Here is a 15,632-nt window from a genome sequence, read left to right as displayed (position 1 = left end):
TAAAGCATAGGGCATTGACTTTTTTTTAGAGAGGGTTGTAATGATGTGCAGTGGATTTAGACCTCGCACATCAATCAAACGTTTTATTGGAGGGTGCTAAGACTGTCAAGCCATTTTAGAACGCGTGCGGTCTATTTATACCATGGGGTGATAAAAAAAGACATTTGCTAAATACACAACCTCGAAGCTTTGTCCACACACTACGGTACGTATGAGGTTGCCTTGAGACTGATCAAAAAGATCAGGGAGAAACTATTCCATTATCTGTCAGGTGAATTCGAAAATGAGTTGCGGTGTCCTATTGACTCTCTTCGGGGGGAAAAAATCGATTTCCTTCTTTGACAGATGAACTGTTTTACACTCTTACCTACCACAACCTCGCTTTGTTAAACGAACTCAGGAATACAGCCTTTTATACCTTGGCACGAATATGTCAGTTGCGCATGTTCTTATCCTAAGAAAAGATTCGAGCTGTTGAAGACATTAAAATATGCATCGTGTATTTTGATGCTGTCACAGGGACACCAGACAATTGCAGAGCCGGGATCAGAGACCTCCTTGCTCTGAGGAAAGTCGGGCGAGTAACCTTTCCAGCCGGAGTTGAAGATCAGGGTGAGGACCGAGTGGACAAACACGACTCCTTAATTTATACCGGCACTTCTCCGCGAGTCTGTGAAAAGGGAATTAACAAGACGGTCCCTTTAGCAGGCTCAGAGGTCAGTTTAAAATTCACCGGGAGCTTCTGTATCCTTCTGTAGAGAAGCTGGTTAACAAGCGCTGAAGAAAACCACATAGAGAATGAGCGAGAATCCACAGTCTACTGGCACAACAAATACACGCCGTCCAATTTACATTCCGTGAGGTAGAAAGGATAGTTCATATTAAAAGCCCTTAATATTCTCAAAGCTATACATGCAACTTTACAAAAATTAAACATCCGTCGGATTTTTACTTGATTATTTCCATAGGAGGGAAAACTCAATTCAACACACGGCTTCGACACCTACCTTCTAATCAAATCTCCGACTCCAGAATACTGAATCACGTGTGTGTGTGTATTGGAGGTAAATAGAGTCACATTTCGGTTTAAACCCCCTGCTGACAGTATGAGATCACCGGGACTCCTCGCATCGATCTCGGCTGTAATGAGCACGCCGCTAACCGGGCTGTTTTTCGGGATCTCTCCGGATCTGGGTCGGTCACGCTCCTGGGCTGGATCGGTCCTGCTATAGGTAGTGCGCTTGAGCCAGTCGCTGCTCCGGGGTTTTACTAAGAATGGATTTCAGACTATTGTTCCCCCCGCCGCTTGCCTTTCAATTCTGTTGACCGAAGTGGTGCAATTAACCCCTCCCGAGGAATACGGATTTGAAGAATAAAAATGTCTCGCCAGCGTCAAATCTCGCTGTTCACAAAGTTAGACGACATCAAGTCTATCCCCGGTGTCTGTTTCGGTCCAGATCCAATCGTTCGCGTGTGTCGCCGCAAAGCCCTCCGCACAAGCCGCATTCTTCACCGCGGAAGGAGATGAGATGTCAGCTTTGGGGCATCCACTGTTCCCCTCGATCGTGCTCCTCCCCGGTATCCAAAAATAGCTCCCGGTGGGTGGCTGCCGGGATCGCTCCCCTGTCTTTCACTGCCTTTGTCCCCCCGGAGACACGGCGTTGAGCGGCTCTATTGTCTGGTCAGTGGCGCTTTGTATTAAACCTGTCTGCATTGGGGGGCTTTTAAGTCCGCTGTGTGGTTCTGCTGCAGCAGCGATGAGACGAGCGCTCTCCTTCTGCACCGCCGAGGCTCCCCGGGGTAGGATGTTGTGATTCCCAGTGTGGTGTTGCCGACTGTCTGAGCGCACGTTTTCCCAGCTGTCCAACTCCATCACTTCACAACAAGGCGTCAGCGACACAGGTCCCGCCCCGTGGACAGTGCTCGGCTGAGCGAGTGTCCGCGATGAGGGGAGTGTGTGTGTGTGTGGATTGTGTCTGTCAGGATTATGTGGGTGACAGACGGGGTATTTATTTTCCCAGGCCAAACGCCCGTGTAATCTTACTAAACGATTCACTGCGCATTGAAGCTGCCCGACAGTGTTAAAAGACTCCCGAGTTGCCAAAATCGTAGATTTGTGCATCGAAAGGAGGAATCGGTTTTCCCGTTTTTTTTTCCAAACTTATCCACCCCTGTCGATTTTTTTTTTTATTGGAACTAAATAATCGTGTTGACAGGAATGCGATAGAAGGTACTGTGGCTCTATGGCGTAGGCTGCAATTCGAAAACCAACAGCCTTTCGAATATTAATAATTTGGATCATTTTAGGACGTCGTTGGTATTTCAATGCTGCGTGTCCTGTTGTAATGAGGAGAGAAGGGGTTATGAAAATAACACAAAGCGCTACACAATGAGCCTCCACTCAAAAGGGGACACACACAGGTGACACAACGTCCTCGATGTTAAATCGAGAAATACTTTACGCCTTTTCACCATCAAAACATAAAAAGAACGACGCAAATGAGAAAATTTCACCTGAAATAGCAGTGAAAACTTTTTTTAATCCATTTATTTATCTTTCAGCCTTTAATAGATTACTGTACCTGGAGCGCGGCGGTTATTCCTTAGAGTATTAAACCTGTATTGAAAATATTTGAATTTTATGTCGCAGTTTACGACAGGTTTTTAACCATTACTATTAATGATACTATCGTTACCCCGAAGGTTCCACAGCCGAAACGTTGTGTTTTTTTCCTTCTCTTTTCAGCATGGAATAAAACTATTACTCGTTCCTTAATAACAGTATAGTCTGCACTGTACTGCTGTTCATCCCGAAGCCCCGTTAACCCCCTGGACTGCGGAATAGTTATTGAAATAATGAAGTTAAAACCCCTACAGATTATTAAAAGCAACATGAAAAAAACGTATTCCACATTGACAAATAGAAGTAACGAGTCGCAGTGTCGCTGTTGAGCCATCTTCAGGTCTTAAGTGTGACGCCTGAAGAGGCCAAACAGTCCAAAATTTCCCCCCTTTTACTTTTCAGTACACTTGACCTGTACGTGGTCTATTCGGCTGACGCAGCGCTCACGCACAGTGCTGGAACCGGGCAGTGCCAGCAGGCCACTGCGACGCGCATGCGCCCTGACAGCCAGTCCCGTTCGATTACTCGGACCGGGCAGCACAGAAATACAGACCCATAATCCGACAGTTGCACGATGAGGAAGCGACAGGAAGGAGGTTGGGTGTCAAATATGTGATGAGTCAAGAAGGAGATTCTTTTCTCTGGCAGAAGAAAAAAAAGAAAACGAAAAAGCTTCCAGAGGCAGAAACGAAAAGCAACAGGCGAGACTCCTTGCCTTATTTATGGGGAACTGACACCTGGGGAGTCAAAACCCATACAGGTAGTCAGAGGTGCCAGATTCGGGTCCCTTAGGTTGTGATTCTCAGTCTTGGTTCGGGGTCTGTTTTTATTTATTTTTTGTTGCATCTTGGCTCTTATACACCAGTGTTGATTGGAGTCTGTAACTAATACGGTGGCTTGTTTCAACTTTTTTTCTGCACTTAGGCCTTGGTGTCCAATATACCAAGAGAGTGGTAGATTGTGTGGTCTGTTTTTCGCTCTGTACGAGTTCTTCATTGCAGGGCAATGTATTTTAATGTTCAGCCCGAGGCATTGATTGAAAGAAAAAAAAGTTTCCTGCTCTTAAAAAACGACTGAGATTTGTCGTCTGTGTGTACCTTGTGCACATCAGTGAGTGTCGGGACTGCCCTCCAGCAAAAGGTGTTTCCTCAGAAGTTAGTGAAATGAGAAATGAGTCAAATGAGGAGAGACTGCTTCGAGGTAGGAGTGAGGGCGTTGCTGGAAACCAAGGACTGAGTGCAGAAATCATTTATCCCAGCAGGCAAATCAGATCCAGGCACGGCCTGCAGCATCAGCGGTGATTAGGGACCGTGCTGGAACAGAAACCAGCAGACACCGGCTAACCAGGACCAGGATTAAGAACCACAGATTGAATGCACTAATTTTTCAGAAACGTTTCCAAAAACGCTCAGAAGACCTCGAAACTAGAGCTTCTGCAGCCAGGAACTTTCAGAGATTATGGAATTGAACTTTCAGATGACCCACAAGAATATGCCAGCACAAATAAACCAATGATGATGCACACGAATGGAAATTCGGTGCAAGTTCTAAGTAGACATTAATGCAATCTGTCAGCTCTGTGAATTTAGCCCTCCTACAAACGGCACAAACGATGAAATCCACCACATTCGTTACCTTAGTGCTGCTTTCGGTCCCCAGATATATCGCCTTCTTCCTCCGTGACCCTGCACGGCGTCTTTGACCGCGAGCAACCCCGTCAGGAAAGCTGAAACACTACAGTATATAACTGGTGGGAGGGTAAGTGTGATTGCAGTTTTGTTTCTTTGTTTGCCCTGGGGGAGGTCTTTAAATCTGAAGTAATCAGTTTCTCATTGTGTTTTAAATATGCAAATGAAGGGATGTTTAAAGATTCGACACGTTTTTCGAGCCAAGTACTCAGAAATACTAGAATTAGCTACTTCGTGTAGTACGTGACGTTGGTTCTATTATGTATTTTATGCAAAGCAAATTCGGATTTTTTCTTAAGGGACACTATATACCAAGTTGACCTAGGTAGTTCATAACACATCTACAAAACAGCATCTTAGAAACTCTCAGTGTCTCACACGAACAGACCTCGTAAATATTTGAAACTATTTTTATTTCCACATAACATAATTCATCATATTTTTATATTAAAAAAAACTCATTATCTTTGCATTGACGTGTTGATGAAGTAACCTTGTTGAAACTTGAATTGAACATTAAAAATTTGTTTTCATTTCAATACAAAAAGTCATGTCCAGTCGCAAAAACGGCTAAGAAAGCGCATTACAAAGCCATCCCAGTAGCTTTAATGCTTGAAAAGAGAGCAACAGGCGAACCGCCTCATCTCGGAACTATGACTTGATTTTAGGCTGAATAAGAGATGTACATGGCCGGTATTTTGCGTGGCCGGCCTGGTGGCTCCGCGGGCTGAACCATCGGACACTTCTAAAGTTCAGAGAGCAGATCGACTCCCGGAGAGTCGTGTGAGTTGAAGTCGAGCCCCGAGCCTTCCCGTCAGTCTGAGACCTAATCCCCGGTCTGAGACCTAATCCCCGGGTGAAGCTCTCATGCTGTCGGGGTGAGTTTGTGCAAGTGGCTGTTCTCTACCACGCCGGCCGTTTTGGGGGGCTCCATTTTCGGGGCCTTCCAAAACAGGGAAAATGGGGGGTTTAAGTCCTTTATAAATGCATAGATAGGAATTCAATTCGAAAAAGCAGCCCCTTATACCACTGTGACACCTGCAGGATGGGTGTGGCACTTGCAGTGAGAGAGAGGTGCAGTCCTAACTAGGAGCGACAGGGGTCTCTCTCCAGCACATTTCTTTTGATTCGACCAGCTGGCCGCAAGATAAACGAGTCCGGCGAACTGTAGGAGAATGGCACTGTATTAGGTTCTCTGAAAATCCTTCGCCGTTAAATCTTTATGTATGATTTAGTGAGTTCAAGTTTCTTTTTATCTTCAGTAGCGTGAGTATCCTTGTAACCGAGTGCACAGCTGTCGTTCATGAGCCGAACCCGCCCCCAGAGTGACCTTCCTCAGCGGACACGCCCCGTCCACCTGTTCCACAGGTGCGCCCGGCAAGATGGCAGCGGGGTGATTTTCTGCTGCGTGAGGTGCGTTTGCGTTTTATGTCGAATTTTCTTATTTTAAATACAAAAAAATCAAATTTCACTTTGAGGAAAGTTAGACAAAAATGTATTGTTGTTGCAACTTTTGTTAATTCCATTTGTTCTTGTTTAATTTGTGTTTTAGGACGCCGAGAAGAGTCTAAAGAGTCCGTTTGAGCGTGCTCTCGAAGTTTTAAAAGTCTGGTTTCAGCGTTTTTATACTACCTTTCATGTAAGTATGTTTTATTTAAGATATGGTATCTCTTACTCTGTTTCCTTTAACGAAAAAAGGCTGTAATTTATTTTCAAACACTTGCTGTATAAAGTCAGTAGCTGTGTAATCTCTCCTTTTCGGGTGTTGTAAAGATGAAATTGATTCGTTTTTCTTTATTTCTCCAGGTGATTAAAAATGATTTCAAGAACGGACCTCTTATGAAAGTGTTTTTCCAAGGTAAGTTCTATTCCTAACTTCCGCTAACACTCGATAAAGCAACACGTATTTCCCAGCATTTTTACAAAAGAACAGTTTTATACTAACTTGATAACGTTTTTTTCGTTTCATTGTGCTTTTGTGGAGTAAACTTTAAGGCGCTGGTTCTTTTTATGATAATGTATTATTTATGGATAATACCGACGAATATGTTATTATTTTTATATGTTATATGAATATTATACACGCTGTGTTACCTGGTCTTGTATTTACAAGTAGCTTCGAATTTCAATGTGGCTGAACGTATTTTCTAAATATTGGACTCGTAGGACTGAGATGTATTGGTTATTTTCCATGGTTTATTGTTCAATTTGAGTGTTTTAATATTTCTTTATTCCGGCATTTTATTTAAACAGTTAATAGACTTCAGAACTTCAAGTGAATCGATTCTACAAGTCCGATATCCCGTTAACTTGATCCTTTTTCTTTTGCCTTCAGTTCTGCGGCTCCTGGTTCTCTGCACTCCGGCGATCTCCTTTCCAGCTCCACTCCAGCAACTCGACGACCGTTGGCCAAGTTCTTCTCGACGATGTGTGCTTTTTGTTACATTTGATTTTTGTTACCAGTGGCTTGATCTGTAATGTCCCGATTCAGTGCTGTATTTTTTTCTTGACCTGCATGTTTTCTGTTGACTGATGCTTTTGTATTTGCTGTGAATTTTGCAATAAAAACTCGTTTCATTGTCTGCATTGTCCTGTATTTTCGAAGGTGTGAAAGGTTTTCTTGCAGTGTGCGCCACGCACCGCAAGGCGACACCCCATCGCACTGACCTGGAAAAGTGCGAGGACGCCCGCCTTTTTAGATAGTCTGGGGGGAATAGGGTCCCTAGGAGGGAGCGTGGGTCTAGCCCTGGGGGGAGGAGAATGGAGGCTAGCTCTAGCCAAGCCCCCTCACTCCCAGCAGGAGGGGAAGGCAGGCTGGAGATGGCCTCGGCCCGAGAGAGAGGAGGCACCCAGGGCGGACTCAGCCCATCAGTCGCAGCTTGCAACTGACAGCTTTCTAAGTCCACACCCCAGGAGACCTGCCTCTCTGCAGGGACCAAAGCCACCACCAACCTGCCATCCTCTCCTGCCGGGAGCGAGTGGGCCTGGCTAGAGCTGCGGTCAATCAGCCAGCCCCCGCCTACCCCTCTCCAATGAGGGGGGGTGGGCGAGGCTCGGCTTGATTGCTACCACACCCCGAGAGAAACCCCAGATACTAAGTTTTTTGGCGGGAAAATCTGGACACGCTTAAAAAGGGGGTAGCCTTTGACCTTTTTAAGTCAAAAAGCGATAGGGGGTCCCCTTGCGGCCACAAACTGTAAGCAAAATCTCTCCGCCAGAAAACTCACCAACACCGGGGTTTTTCAGGGCCAAGGGGGTACAGAACTGCACAAGAAATCAAAGAACAAAATCAAGGTTCAATCAACAATTTATTGAGCGAAAATGGCATACAAAACAAAGCATTACAAGACGTCGGATGCACAGGCTTCAAAGTGGAAGTAAACATGCATTTCAATTACAAAGTGTCAAAGCACGGCTACATTAACGCTAAATAGTGTTACAAGTCAACAGAGTAAGAAAACATTTGCAAACAACTACAAGCAAAGATACAGAAACACACAGCACGTTACTGTTTCTCCGAGTTATCAGTCGAGGCAGCGACCGGAATGAAGACTGGAACTTCGTTGCATTTCCTGCAAAAAAACAAAAATCAGTATTAACTTTCGGTTACAATCAATCTCGAAAAGATCCCAGCTAGTTAGATCGAGCTTCTATTGACTGGCATATTCAGAAGATTTACAAGAATAAAGCGCCTAGTCTGGTGTAACCGAAAATGCTCCTGTTTAAAGAGGGTATTGAAGCAGTTACATTTCAAGTGTGAATACCCAAAGCACAATACAGCTACGGGGTGTCGATTGCAGACTCACATTCTTTTTAGCATTCTTTTTCTGAAACAATTTAGTCAACACAAATTATTAATCCATATCTTTATAGGCTCCGTTGTTTTAATTGTTGTGATGAAATTCGAAAGCCTAAACGGTTTCTGAATATTCTATTAGACGCATAAAATAAGCAGAAAGCAGAAAACGTTTCTATAAATAGCAGGCCTACAATATTGTCGGGTCAAAACCATTTCTGCCCGAGAGAAATCTAGTATCTCCTAGTCTGAGTCTTCTTTTGAATTCTCGGGAGATACATTATGTACTTCAATATGATACGTGTAAACGAAAAAAAGGTTTATACTTACATCGGTAATTCCAATAGCTGAGCCAAGCATGTCCTGCCCGAAAACATCAAACTGAAAACACAAGAACACACGTATTCAGACGATTATTTAAAGATAATTGAAACCAAGGTTTCTTATTAGCAAACGACGTTTTCACCAGGCTAGATAGCGCCGAAAATATGTCAATGCGATATGTGTAAAGAAATGAATAAAACGTTTATACTTACTTGGATAATTGCAGCAGCTGAGCCAAGCATGTCCTTCCCGAAGACACTAAACTGAAAACACAAAAATGCAGAATTTTGAATTTAAAAACCATTTAAAGTAGTATTTGTTGCAAGCTTTTTTTTTAACCACAAATATAAGAGCACAAACACACAAAATGCTCTTTAAAGTAATGCAAAAAAAACTTTACAAATCTAAGTAAGCTATTTCGGTTTTAAACATGCACACCCTTGATTGTGTGAACAAAGATAAATAACAAAAATAACAAAATGCTATTTAGCTCCCAACGTAAATTCCTGCTTTAACACTCTCTTATGTGAGATTCAGACTACATAATTACATGAGTTAAACTTTATCTATATTCAAATAAAACAAAAATAAAAATAATCATAAAAGACGCGGAACAAACGCACTCAGCTCCGCTCTCTCCAGCAGAACCTGGCGCACAGGTGCGCGGGGCGTGGCCTGCGAGAGATGTCATTCGAGTGGGCGTGGCTACAGACTGACGGTGCAGGCAGTTTTTTTTCTTGGCTCCACCCGGAAACTTGTTAAAGAAATCGAGCGTGTTTACAGAAGCCCCCATGAGTTACAAGTGTCTACATCTTTTTTTCCCCATGGCCAGCTGAGTCATCACTTTACATTAGTACATTAAATCCTTATTAGTATTTGAGAGCCACAGGAGTGTGAATGAAAGGATTTAGCAATATGTAGGCGAGCTGTGGGGTCTGAAGTTCTTTGCAGGACGTTTACTGTTCTATAACCTGATTTATCTCAGTGCTGTACTTGCTTTGCTTAGAGACCAAAGCAGGGAGATCTCATTGAATTAACAGGGGAAGAGGAAAGAGAAGGTACATAAGCAAATGCTCATGAAATATCAGTCCTTCATCCTTGAGTTTCAGCAAAACGGATGGAGAGAATAGAGTCTCCCAGCTGTAGCGGATTTGCAGGACAGTCACTTTGGAGAGACCTGGGGCTGCTTCGTATCAAACAAGCAGCAAAGAGAAAGTCAGTGACCAAGGTCAGTAAGCAAGCAAATGCAGTATCCAGATGGATCTGGATGACAAGGAACGACAAACTTTGACAAACTAAAGCAACCTGTAAGGAGACGGACGTGAGCTGACCTACATAGACAAGAGTAACAACATAAGGAAAATGAGGGATATGTGTCTTCACACCACTGTGTTTGTTTATGACAAATATTCCTCTGAGAGGGATAACACGAACAAGCTGTCTCCTGTGAGTGTCTGGCCCTTATAAGAAGGGATATAAGTGCCAGCAGCCATGTTACTCTGCAACTCGCATCTGGCAGCCCCCTGGAGCTCACAGGTGTGAGCCTGGTCAGATCCGTGATGGGAGAACTCCTGGGAAAAACTAAAGCTGCTGCTGGAAGAGGTGTTGGTGGGGCCAGAAGGCGACGCTCACCCTGCAGTCTGTGTGGGTCCTAATGCCCCAATATAGCACCGGGGACACTATACTGTAAAAAGGTACGGTCCTTTGGATGAGACATAAAACCGAGGTCCTGACTTTCTGCGGTAATTAAAAATTCCAGGGCACGTTTTGAAAAGAGTAGGGGTGTAACCCAGACATCCTGGCCAAAGTTTCCATTGGCTTTTACCAATCATGACCTCCTAATAATCCCCATCTATGAACTGGCTTCATCACTCTGTTCTCCTCCCCACTGAGAGCTGGTGTGTGGGGAGTGTACTGGCACACTTTGGCTGCTGTCACATCATCCAGGTGGGGCTGCACACTGGTGCTGGAGGGGAGTCCCCATTACCTGTAAAGTGCTTTGAGTGGAGTGTCTAGAAAAGCGCTATATAAGTGTAAGAAATTGTTATTATTATTTTTGAAGGCAGATGTTCATGTTCCATTTCCCATCCCTGGATTTTTCAAACTGGTAGAAGCAGTAAGAGCAGTTCTTTAATAATAATTCATTAATAATGGGTTGTGTCTACGAAGGGGAAACCAGGAGGAAACAGTGATGATGACACATTTTTAGGGAAAGAAAGGATTTACAGAAATCAAGGGATGAAAATGAGAACTCAGAGGTGATGAAGTTGTTTAAGTGCATGAGGAAAAAACACAACCACAAGCAGAAACAAATAAAATGTTCTTTCAGACTCTAGTGATGATTCAAAAAAGTCACCCTGCTGGTTTAATTAAATACCTACTTACCAAAACCACCAATTCTCAGTGAAAAGGGAAGGAGGCTGTTCAACAGGAAAAAACAGTTAAAACATTGGCAGCCAACAAAGAGCATCATGAATATTGGAAGGCAAAGTCTATGTCTCAAAGTAATGCCTCAATTTCATTAGTTAACCGAAATTACAACACTCTTATCAATCATTATTATTTTTCAAAAACAGAGGACTCTACTAGCAAAACGTTTTCACAATGAGTCTGCAGCACTTAGTTTCTCCTTTGTGATACATCAACTGAGAACACCCTTCCAATCATAGAAGGCATCGACAAGTAGTCTGATGTAGGAAGATAAATAATATTGGGTGCTGAAATCTGTATATGTATAAATCAATATATATAAACTACAATGAAATCATCATCTCTCTCTTAATTAAATTCTGAAATAGGATAAAGTATGCTGAAAGGTTTAGAAAAAATACAGTTCTAATAATGCTGAAGGATAATTTATTAAAGCAATATTATATTGTCCCTAGAAGGCTTCTGTAGGCACCTTGCATTTTAGCTCAAGTCCAGGCTGTGATGCTTCTGTGAGCCAAGAAGGATCTGGAAGCAGGTGTGCATTATTGAGCTGGACACACCTGGCCATTTCACATGAGGATCTTAGAGCTTTTGCGATAGGTTCCCATGGAATTAGCCAAGCCCCTGTATTTAATGAGAGGCTTATAAAAGGGAAACCTGGGTGAAAAAAACATTTAGACTATGGTTGGAGGTGGAGAGAAACAGAAGAATGATTCACTATGAGGTGTATTGCTAATGTTCCTGTGGTTTGGGAGTATGAGGATCTGTTTGGGGAGAAGAGCAAGATGTCACTGGCTTGGAAAATTCAACCAGCTCAGTGTTCCTGAAGCCAGCTGATCCTCTGTGTGACTTGACAAGCTATGTTGTGGCTTGGAAATGCAGTGAGTGATGCTGTCCTGAGTTGTGTGGAGAGAATGTTTGTGCCAGGTCATGGGTGAGTTGAAGCTGTGAAGTGAATTACCATTGCAGAATTCCTAGTGGGTGATGTTGAATGTAAATGTGCATGGTGTTGCATGCAAAAACAAGCTGAGCTTGTCCACATTGCTTAGTATATTTTAAAGATGCTCTTTAGATGGAAGAGCTGGCTTCTCTTCAGTATTTGCTCTGTAGGCAGTACAGCCTTAAGCACAGGTCTGAGCCTCTGTAGAACTGAGACTTCATGGGTATATAAACTACCTTGCACTGATCCATTTTTGTATGTCTGGGCAGTATCTGATCTGCCAGAACAGCATTCCACAAGAGCCCCATTCCAAGGGATTAGGTTTGTAAGCTCTTGAGGAAAGTCGTATACCAGGAGGAGCCCAGTGTGTTTCTATCTTTGGGACATGGAAACCCAGATTGACCCTGCTGCACAGCCAGTGAGGAGAGATCCCAGGTAGGACACTGCTGTACGTGGCTTGGATATAAGGGTAGCAATTGAAGGTACTCTGGATAAAAGCATTGGTCTGAAACGCCAGTCCCTTTGTGCTAAAGGGAGCTTCCTCATGGCAGCATATTCACTGGACAAGTCTGTGGGATGGTGTGGAAGTCCTTCAATGACTGTTCATGATCTGTGTAAAGTAAGGAGTTTGGGGAGTCCAGACAGTGACTGTTCTGGGTAGGAATGTTGGTATTGAACTATTATTCAGAGACTATGCCACAATGAGCAACAAAGTATCTGGACTTGGTCACGTAACCTCTTTCCTTTCCTACCTGCAGAAAAAGCCCTGTTGATCACATTTTGCTCACTGTGAAGTCTTCAGTTCTAATTAGGAGGCTAAATGAGCTATTACCACAGTATTATATTCATCTCAGATCTCTCAAATGAGTTGTGTAACCTCTGCTTCAAGGCTAGGAATGCCAGATGTCTCCATAATTCTCTGAGGGAGACAGGGTAAGGTTCAAGAGTATACAGTAGAATTTCTTTGCTAAATAGACATTGTTACTTGTGCTGTAGGTTTTAAAAGTGGTCTTATCCATTCATTCAACATCAAAAAGCTGCTTATATAGTGAAAATTAAAGACCCCAGTTAACCCTGATGAAGTCTTGCATTGCAGGTACATCTAGAGACCGCAAGAACATACCCCAGTCCACAATGGAACCCAAGCTCCAAGTGGGAGGAAGCACAGCGCTGGTCATCCTGTCTTGGTAATATAATTTTAAAGATGAGGATTCAAACATTTTTTTCCCCAGTTCCAATACTTTCTATCCTCATCCTGATATTGTCAATGCATTCCATTAATAAATTCAATCTTCTCCTGTAGAAAGTGTTCAAAAAGCTGTTCAGTCTGATCTGCATGTAAAATCCAAACAGTTTTAATTGGCAGAAATGTGAGTAAATGATGTAATGAACTATGTCCCTTTGTCAATAATTGCATTTCTTAACTGTGATGCTTCCTAAGGATTCCAAAGTTTAAAATGTTTACAAGCCTGATTTTTAAATGTTTTAGTGGTCTTAATTATGAATAAAATACAATGACCTTCAATTCAGCAAAGCAATCAACCTCAGAACATCTGTTCTTTTCACTTTCACTTGAAGCATTTTTTCTTTCCCAAAAAGGTGTCCAGTCTATTGGTGAAACAGTCAACACAATTTCATTGCTCATAATTGTCCTGTGAACCCTTGACAATTGCAAAAGGGATGAATGGTGTTTAGTTGAGAACTAAATGGCAGTGCTTTTTCTCCCTGGGAGGAAATAATGACCACTTGTTTTGCCAATAGCCTCTTAACATTTTTTTTTTTCCTGGAGAAACTGCTGACTTACTGAGGCTGTAATTGACTAATGACTAAGTATAGGAGGAGATTATCCTCCTTTCACAGCCTGGGCTGGTGGCCCGGTAGCTCTGGTTACCTGAGGAAAGTACTTTTGGATTCCTGTGCTATTTTTAAGTTGATTCTGAGAAGATTCTGGCCTGTGTTCAAGAGAACCCTGTTCAGCTATCCCAACCACCACATGCTTGTCAGGGGTTCAAGCACAAAGGGGGCTCACTGCAGGCAGGCTATGCACTCCTCAATCAGCTGTATCAAAACTGCATTTTTTTTTTTGCTGAGAAGTGTTTTCATTTATTTCTTAATTTGATGGCATCTCCACATGTAGACAGTGGGGCTTGAACACCCATGATTTATACTTGATGGCACTTAGGGGCCTGTACAAGCTGTAGGCTTAATTCCTGGGTTCTTGTAAACCTGAACAAGGTACTCTACTTCATCCTAAATTCCCTGCTTGTACAATTACAGTAAGTTGCTTAATCATTATTCATTCATTCCCTAACTCTTTCAAGACAGGGACCTGTAGCCTATCCTAGCAGGGTACACCTTGTACGAGACACCAGTCCATCTCAGGAAATGCATACACAGTACGGGTGCGTGCACACACCTGCACCAGCGCCGATTTTCCTATCAGCATGTTTTTAGACTGTGAGAGAAAACTGATATGCCCACAGGGAGCCCATATAAATATGTGAGAAACATACAAACTCCTCACAGACAGCTCCCAAAATGAACCCAGGCCCCTAGTGCTCCGAGGTAGCAATGCTAACCCTAGTACCACTGGACTGCCCAGGTCTCATAGCCAACATCATAAGGTAAAGAAGTAAGGCAATTAACAATACAGTAGCAATAAACCAACAAATATACATACAAGACTGATTCCTTAATTAGTCCTCATTTTCTATGGTTAGGGAGATTGTCATTCCTTAATAGAGGGCTATCCTCTTATTCTTAAAAGAATATGAATTTAGTACTTGGATAAGTAATAGCAGTGATGGCTGGAAACAGAAGGCCAACCTAGGTACACAGAGTGGTGGGGGTGTGGAACAAAATACCAAGCCCTGCTGTGGAAGCCCACTTCCTGGACAGCCCTGGAGTGACTGAAGATCCTCGGCTCATTTAGCTAGTAGCAAAGAATTAAGCACATGCTTTCCTCTCATTTGTAATTTTTATTATATCTCATATGACCGATCATATAATATTAATCCATTGTCTGTAAATGCATCAGAACACAACAGTTCCTTACAGTAACATAGCATGCAGCAGTTTGTTAGATGACTATGGGATTCTGAAGAGAGGGAGCAATGAGGCTGTTTTCATGGGTCTGCACAATTAGCAGGGCTGGAAAGTGATGCCGTTTGCCACAGTGGGCTCAGTCATGTGACTGTTCGCTCTGCAGCTGAACGCCTGGATAAGAGCCATAGAAAGTGTCTGGAAGAGATAGGCCTGTCGCTTCAGTGAGGTCCTGGAGGAGAGAGATTGGGACCAGAATAACTTTTTCTCCATCTTTTAAGAAGGAAACAACTGAATAGCAGCCAGATCAATGGATCGAAGGATTGGGAGGGAGGGGGGCTGTACTCTGGGCACTGCATACAACCCAACTGGCCTTCCGTCAGGAATAGAAGCTCTGGAAGGGAGAGGGTGGGTTTGAGTTGGTAGACCGTAGAGGGAGAGCTCATAAGTTCTGAATCACATCTTCTAAAAATAACAGCGCCTTCTTGAGTGATCAGTTCTATTAGCCTTGCAGACCCCAAGTAAAAAAAAACAGACCTTTCAAGTCACCCGGAGGATGTGGATATGTAACCAAACCAACAAGGGCTGCTGATGCTTGACAAATTAGGAATTTCCCAGCTGGCTCTCATCTATGCAACCAAAGCAGTTCTTTGGCCAAATGTATGCTATGCACTTACTACAGCCAATTGTTTCCATAAGGTCACACTAATACTAAAGGACACACTTACCTGGCGTGTCACCACAAGTTTACTGAACAGATATAAGAGTCACATTTTGAACAAGAGAAAC

General features: G+C 43.1%; 1 protein-coding gene and 2 long non-coding RNA genes across 8 annotated transcripts in view; 1 reads left to right on the top strand and 2 right to left on the bottom strand.

The window, feature by feature from the left end:
* Window positions 1-1,856, bottom strand: part of gprc5bb (G protein-coupled receptor, class C, group 5, member Bb) — a 32,246-nt gene extending 30,390 nt beyond the window's left edge. The window contains exon 1 of one of the 2 annotated variants that reach the window (XM_088612391.1): window positions 1,008-1,856. The gene's annotated coding sequence lies outside the window, so the exon portion shown is untranslated. The remainder of the gene's footprint in view (window positions 1-1,007) is intronic. The other variant, XM_088612390.1, reaches the window with a different exon arrangement.
* Window positions 82-6,893, top strand: LOC148645293 (uncharacterized). 5 transcript variants are annotated; one of them, XR_015928282.1, is made up of 7 exons: window positions 82-205; window positions 520-612; window positions 4,283-4,381; window positions 5,574-5,724; window positions 5,864-5,950; window positions 6,118-6,169; window positions 6,647-6,893. It is a non-coding gene; the product is annotated as an uncharacterized LOC148645293 (long non-coding RNA). The 5 variants fall into 5 exon arrangements; XR_015928281.1 differs by having other exon boundaries at window positions 520-716; XR_015928283.1 differs by lacking the exons at window positions 82-205; window positions 520-612 and adding an exon at window positions 2,146-3,383.
* Window positions 6,894-7,600: 707 nt separating this feature from the next.
* On the bottom strand, window positions 7,601-9,513 carry LOC148645292 (uncharacterized). Its single transcript, XR_015928551.1, has 3 exons — window positions 8,644-9,513; window positions 8,438-8,488; window positions 7,601-7,883 (listed from the first exon to the last, which is right to left on the bottom strand). It is a non-coding gene; the product is annotated as an uncharacterized LOC148645292 (long non-coding RNA).
* Window positions 9,514-15,632: the final 6,119 nt, after the last annotated feature.

Source organism: Lepisosteus platostomus, chromosome 19 (assembly GCF_059453375.1).
Source record: "Lepisosteus platostomus isolate fLepPlt1 chromosome 19, fLepPlt1.hap1, whole genome shotgun sequence".
NCBI lineage: Eukaryota > Metazoa > Chordata > Actinopteri > Semionotiformes > Lepisosteidae > Lepisosteus > Lepisosteus platostomus.
This window is presented reverse-complemented; position numbering and strand designations above follow the sequence as displayed.